Source organism: Pterocles gutturalis, unplaced genomic scaffold, assembly GCF_000699245.1.
Source record: "Pterocles gutturalis isolate BGI_N339 unplaced genomic scaffold, ASM69924v1 scaffold7907, whole genome shotgun sequence".
Lineage (NCBI taxonomy): Eukaryota > Metazoa > Chordata > Aves > Pterocliformes > Pteroclidae > Pterocles > Pterocles gutturalis.
The window spans coordinates 248,497-256,315 of NW_010110319.1; positions in this window are offsets into that span (position 1 = coordinate 248,497).

Consider the following 7,819-nt stretch of genomic DNA (forward strand, 5'->3'; position numbering starts at 1 on the left):
GAGAGGGAGAGGGAGAGGAGAGGAGAGGAGAGGAGAGGAGAGGAGAGGAGAGGAGGCATCTCCTCAATCAGGAGCAACCAGCAGCTCAATTACATTAAACAATTGAATCAAGGATTGGATGGCAAATGCAATTTATAATACCATATGGGACAGGAAAAAGAGAGAAATATCTCCTGCACTGTAAGTAACAAATCTGACAAACTTGATTAAAGAAATAGTAGGACTAAATGTGAATCTCCTGAAGGCTGTGCTCAGGATTTCTAAGGAATGATTCTGGCCTGAGCAATTTCTTCATGTGTAATTATTCCATATCCAAGGTAATCTGTATGAGATGAGAGTTTACTGGGCTGGATATTGCTAGCTAGGTCTTAAGAGTGAATAGTATTTATGTCTGATGTAAATCTCCTCCATTTTCATTCTCCTATGTTTTCCTTTTCCCAGCTTTCAGACCTCCCCAAATCCCACAGCTCTTTGTGTGAGAAGCAGTGCCTGCTACTGGGTTTCCTTGATTCTCATTCTTAATTGAACTGTAAATTCACCTCATAAACTCTTGCAGATCTAGTGGCCCTTCTACCTTTACAAATTTTTAACTATCTTCTTAATCAATGGAAGCCTCAGTGTCCCCAGTACATTTTTATCGGACAAGTCTGTTATGAAACACATTAACTTGGACTTTATTGGTTTTAGTAACATCCTCTCCTCAGCCTGGTTATGTGTTTAGGTATTGCACTATTTGTCCTCAGTTTGATAAAAGGAGTGCCAGTGTATATCATACACGATCAGAAACAACCCCATTTACAGCTTCTCCTTCATCAGCAGCTCCCTGACAAGCCTGGGGTGCCTTACCAAAAACAGTAAAGTTAAAAGGCATTATTTGTTCATAATGCTAAATTCAAGCCAAATGCTACTATCCAAAAGACTAAAATACTATAAATAAAAGCAGATGTGGGCCTGGGTGCTGTTGGATACTCTTTGCTGTGCTAGGGCAGAGGTGGGGCTGGGGAGTGGAGGGGACCTCTCCCCTCGAGATCCCCTGTGCACCATGGCAATAGCCTGCTGCTTACTGCCTTTTCTGGCTTTTTTATTTAATGCACCTTTTAAAAGGGGAGATGTCAATTCAAGGCCCAGGTGTCCTAACATAGCCGCTTTATGTGATTCCAGTTTTACAGCAGTGCAGCAACATCGGGTCTAGAGGAGTTCGGCCGGTGAATCCCACCCACACGCATTCCTGGCTTGTGAGGAAACGTACTGGAGGAAGGGGAGTGTTCACAGACGACTAACGCTTTATTGCTGCTCTATGATCTAATGTTGCCTGCAACAGTGCTTAAATGAAAGAACTTGGCTTTGCAAAAAAATGAAAAACACCTGAACAGACCCCCCAAACCCAACTCCAAACAGCCCAGAACTCAAGTGCCAACTTCGGCACACGGATCTGCACGTCTGCAGGATGGGGCATGTGGAACTGGCCTGAGTGGGCTTTCCTGGTGTATTATATTAATTATGCTTTTCAGGAAAAAAAAAAAAAAAGCATGCCTAGGAAAATGTTGCCTATAAATATCTATTAGCAGTATCAGTATGCCTTTAGCAGGAAACAGGATTTACACAAACTGCATTTTAAACTCTTGGTACCGCAGTTAATCCTAAATGCTGTAAACTGTAACAGCCTATTTCTTTACGTTGAGTCACTCTTTTCCTCCCTATATCCTGGTTTCTGACTCTAAAGCGGCTTATGCTGGTTCATCTGCAGTGCTGACATTCACAAATGTGTATGCCTGGCCACAGTATTTAGCCTACTTCTCAATCTAAGAAAGAAATTGGTTTGTCACAAAAACATTTAATACCAAAATCAAATACATTGTATTGTTTCTACTGTTGTTTAGTTGTTGTTTTCCCCTTGTATTCAAATATTTTTGAGGTGAGACTGATGATGGTGGCTGACAGTTCACTGTGGCAAATGCTCTTCCTGTTTCAACGATTGTCACAACTGTTAGTGACAGCCTGAGGGGACATGTTGGTGGTTGGTATATGTAAAAATATAAGGACTGCTGCTTTGTGGAGTTTGGAGTTTTTACAATTCTGCTATCTGGATGCTGAATTAACAAGGATATTACAATACTAAAACCATTTTCACCCAGTTTCCCTCTCCAAGGAGAACCTAAAACTCCTTTGTCAGACTGCAGGCTTGATGAGTGACTTGACATTGTTAAATGAAATCAAATAAGCTAACAGTCCTGTTACCACAGTTACAAATCTTTAATACAAGAGATAATGTGTTAGCTGCCTCTTCTGGTTTCATGAACACATTTTTTATTATCTTAGTGAAGGCCTAATTACCGAACCAAAAAGAGAGCTACACTGGGACTTGGGAGATGCCAGGTGCCTGTCAGCTGTGGGTGCCATGGTACCCATTTGCCCCAGTTCCACATCAAAGAAATAATAACAGCAGTTTATCTACTTTTCAAAATGTTTGGATTTAAACTGCCTTTTACTACATGTCTGACACACTGATGGCGGTTTGATATTAGACTTGTCACGTTTTATCAAAATGTAGATTTTGCATATTGGAACACTTCATTATTTGCCTATCTGCTTTCAAAATCGACACTCGTTTGGATACAACTGGTAGTATAAATGCAAAAAGAAAGATAATTTATTGATTATGGATAAGATTCCTAACATGTGAATAATTGGGGGTGGGGAGCCATGATTAGCCTTTAAAACACAAACTCTCACTGTAAGTTTGAAGTACTGTGAAAATCCTATAATTTAAATGTGCATTTTGTGTGACTGTAAACTGTGTGGCCTTTGCCAGCAAAACCTGTACAGTGCAGAGCAGCCAATATTGCAATCTCTGGGACAGTCCGGATCTACCATTCCTCCTCTAGTCACCAAAACATTTCTGGTATTTGATATTTAGTTTCCCTTTTGCCCCATCATCTCCAGATAATAACTCTGACTCCAGTTTACTCCATCCTGCCTCATCCCTGCAGCAGCTTCCCTGCAGAGGGATGGAGGGATTTTACAATGCAGATGTCCAAGTGCTGCTTGGCAAGCCCTAAATCTTAGGTCAGAAACTGAAGGTCCTGGACTTGGCCAGTACCTTCTCCATTCCTCTACGTATGCAGTTTGAGTCATACCAGCCTTCCAGAGCTGTGCAGAAGTGCGGGATGGGAGACAGGAGAAAAAAAAGAGAAATGTACCCTTAGGCTGGGGCTGCTGCCAGTGCAGCTCAGGAGCCTCTCCTGGTCTGCCACTGGGAGAGGGATGGCTTTTTTTTTTTTTTTTCCTCTCTCTCTTTTTCCTATTTCCTGGCACCACCAAACTCAACATCTCTGTTTTTTTTCGGTATTTAAGACAACAGCAATTCCTCACAGCTGATCTTTCTCTGCATCTGCCAGGGCTGCTTGCTGCTCTGGGTTTTCTTTCCAGATCACAAACCCCGGAGAACTGAGTTTGCATTTTGTGTGGGATTATGTGCACAGACACAAAAGGCAAACCTGCCGGTAATAGCAGTTATTTCCTGTGGCATGCAAACATTGCCTTCCTAGAGGTTAAATGTGGTTACACATAGTTTGAGCTGCACAAAGGTTACTTGCTCCTCGCATACAGCTGTGAGAGAATTTCCTCCCATGTTCCATCAGACAGACTGTACTGCCTGAGTAGTGCTAGGAGCATGGTCCCTTTCTCACTTCTCTTGAAGCAATTCCAACTTCTCTTCCAAATGTTTAAGGGGTTCCCCTGCAGCACTGATCAAATCTGCTCACTGGGGAAAATAAACAGGTACCGAGCATTTCAACCCTCTGATCTAACAGAAAAACACTGACTGCCAGTCATAAAATCAGTGATCCTAGTTGCATAAGAAAAGAAGTGGAGCATTATTTGATATGGCAAAGACTGATAATTTACTCTGTCTTGTGTAAATCATGGCATCTTTTTTCTACCATCACAGGTGAGTAGTTTTTTTCCTACTGATAAATGCCTGAAAGGAAGAGGAAGAGATACACTGCCATCTCTGTTCTCTTCGATAAGATGAAGATATGCTCATGTAAGAAATACATTCATCCCTGGGTCAAAAAGTCATGTTTGCTGGGCAATAGAATTTTAATTTCTGGGTGTAAGTCTGAACTGAGCTAAATATAACCGTTTCATTCCTGTTAAAAAGAAGAGGTGGTAGCATATACTACCATGTATTTCTAATTTCCTCACCATGTCAAAATAATTCTATACCTATTTCTTAAAACCTATTTTTTGCTGTCTGGTATTAATCCTCTTAGTGGACTCAACACAGATGTGTGGAAAAATGCTTGTCAGCTTTAGATTAGATTCTTACGTACCTGAGGAAACTAGAAAAATAAAATCCGCAAATCCTTGTCATACTCAGTATCTAGGCTAGAATAATAGGATTTTTTGTTTATGGAAAGTTGGATATTGAAATAGAGACCTTATTTTGAGAGTTAGAAGAGAAAGACTACAGAGTATATAAGGCTACGAAGTGACCTGCACTTACTCATTTCTGTTTTCTTTATTAAGGATTCAAATGTAATTCCCAGTCTTGGGATTCATGTATGCACAAATTACCGTGATCAGATTTGTCTGGTTTAGATTAAGTACAGCTTACTTTGCAGAGACATACATGGACATCAGCAGGTCCAGTCTAAATGAGGTGCACGTGTAGAAAAGGACACAGAAGGTTAGTTCACCGACACTGTAATCAGGACATGAGCCACATTGCTCCAAGTGCTTCCTTTCCCAAAGAATTAGTTGTTCTTGTTCCTGTAACTACGGAGTCCACATTAATATTTTTTTTTCCCCTGAGGTGGTAACTTATAAGTGTCCTGGCTTCAGCTGGGACAGAGTTAATTTTCTTCAGAGTGGCTAGTGTGAGGCTGTGTTTTGGATTTGCGCTGAGAAGAAGGCTGATAATACACTGCTAGTTATATTTGCTACCAGGACAGTCAAGGACTTTTCAGCTCCTCTACTGTGCCAGTGTCTGCAGGGGCAGGAGAAGCTGGGAGGGAGCACAGCCCCAGTTACTAGCCCAGAATACGACTTTAGCTTTAGGATTGAGACCCAAACTGGCCAATGGTATATTCCATATCATGCACGTCATGCCCGGTATTTAGATGATCTGTATAGAAGTTCTGTCTCTCAGGGTCATCTTGGTTTCTAGGATGCTTCAGCTCTTATCTCTTTTTCAGGATTGTGATTTTGGGACTCTCTCTGCCCTGGGATCATTAGCTGTGAATGCGCTGAGCTTTGGTCATTGGGTGGTGAGCATTTTCCCAATGTATCACTCATTTGTATATTTGTGTATATTACTATTATTATTGTAATTATTCTCTCCCTCATCCCTGGGAGTGGGGAGGGTGAGTGAGAAGCTGTGTGGTGTTTATTGCTGGCTGGGTTTAAAACCTAAAAAATAAGCAAGGTAAAATTGTTTCAAATATAATTTATTTCCTTTCCAAGGTGGACATAGAGCTTGGAGTTATCACCTGTATGTAGGTGTGTAACCAGGTATTCCATGGATAAAAATTAAAAAGTAATGTCAAGTATAATTACTGAAAAAGCCCAGTACACTTCATGTCACAATTTAAACATCTATTGTACTGCTTAAATTTTCTGTAGCCCAAATCTTTTGATGGATGGAGGAAAATACATTTTATTATATATGATCATAAGATGATCAGAGGGCTGGAGTACCTCCCCTATGAGGACAGGCTGAGAGAGTTGAGGTTGTTCAGCCTGGAGAAGAGAAGGCTCCAGGGAGACCTTAGAGCAGCCTTCCAGTGCTGAAAGGGGGCTGCAGGAGAGATGGGGAGGGACCCTTTATGGGGAGTGTAGTGATAGGACAATGGGTAACAGTTTTAAGCAGAAAGAGGGTAGATTTAGGTTAGATATGAGGAAGAAATTTTTCACTGTGAGGGTGGTGATGCACTGGAACAGGTTGCCCAGGGAAGCTGTGGATGTCCCATCCCTGGAGGTGTTCAAGGCCAGGCTGGATGAGGCTTTGAGCAACCTGGGCTAGTGGGAGGTGTCCCTGCCCATGGCAGGGGAGTTGGAACTTGATGAGCTTTAAGGTCCCTTCCAACCCAAACTGTTCTATGATTCTATGGTTCTAAATTTGGAGATGGGAAAAAAGTAAGTATCATAAGGAAAAAAGCTAAGTAATGTTTAGAATTTTTTTTACATTTTACAATCAGATACACAATGTCCTTTCTGCCTTTCCACTCTGCGAGAGGAAAAAAAGGCCCTAAAAAAGAAAGTGTGAGTTAATTTTGGGTTGGGTTTTTTTTCCCATTGAAACAGAGTAATACATTTTGATAGAGTTCATGTTTCGGTTTTTGGTTTTTTTTTAATGAATATTAAAAATGTGGATCTGTAAACAGCACGGACTTCAGTATCAACAACACCATACTGTCTTTCTTCTAAGGGCTTGACTGTGCTACAGGAAGGAGCTGAAGCCCAGCCAAGCACTGTTGCTCCCCAGGCACTTACTCAAATGTGTGCAACTTCAGCTCAGGGAGGCAGAGCTGGGAGAGCGGGCTGGCTGCTGCCAGCAAGGGGAAGCTGCAGGCTGCAGCGGTATTACACTCTTCTGATTAATTTTACTACAAGGTTGACTTTAAGGCAATCCAGAAAAGTTGTTACAACTTTTCCAGGTGTATCCCAGTTTTCAAAGAGCTAGGCCAGCTCCCTGGTGACAGCAGGGAGGCTTTGCAACGCAGGCAGGACACCAAGCAGCTCCATCAGCACTGCAGTTTGGATGATTTCATGTGATACAACATGGTGCAGCTCATCAAACCCCTCAGCAATTTGACTGTTTAGCTCACGCCGAGGCTGCTTTCAGGGATTTCCATGGACGTTCAAAACCTCACGCTCAGGAAGAAATTTGTCAAGCTTTTGGCCCTCACTATAGCTGAGTACAATCCTGGTCAGACTAAAGGCCACTAAAAGTGGGTTATTAGTTTTGTAGGCTGTAAGAGGCGATAGTTGGGACAGGATTTCATACTGTTTTCTAGCATCCTATCTCAGAGCAGTGCGAGGTTAATATTTAATTTTCAGAACTGTTCTTTCCTGAGGACAAGGTAATTTTCTCTTTCAGGGTTATCCATCAGAAGTTCCCTGCACCCTTGGTATTCCTGGAGAAGATGTTGGGAGCGGTGTTGGCTTTCTTACTGTCAGTCTCTAGGCTCTACAACCTCTAAGCATCAAATTCTTCATGTTTTACTTCAAGATATGTAACATGTGATCCAAGGTGAATTGCAGTAAATACCTTGCTGCAAAGGTATGCAAAGCTGTGGGATGTGGTGAAGAGGTAAGCCTATTTGTTGTGCTGTCTCAGTGATGGGCTTATATTTGATGCCATCTGAAATATCTTCTGTTTCAGAATGATGCTACTTTATAGCCCCCTTGACATTGTGTTCATTTGATCTTAAGAATTAGCTAGCTAGTCCCTAGTGGAGAAAAAGACGACTATCCTTTTCCCTTCTTGTGAAAACACCACACATTCTTGTTTCTGTTCATTTATCAAACAGGATTATCTTATTCATTGGTAACTAGTACTTGTCTGGAAGTACTCCTCAACCTTGTGGAGTAGGAATGGATAATAAAAGGACAGCAGCAGCCTAGAGATGGAAATACCAGAAGTGCATGTTGCTGCTATAGATCCATTATTTAGGCCTTTTGACAGAACAGAACTGTTCTTTGCTTTGTTTTATAATTCTGTCTTGAAAATAAGATTTGCATATTGCATCTCATTAGGTTTTATCTGCACCTGTGCACTTTGTACATGTAATAATACCCAAAGGCTTCTGAAGAA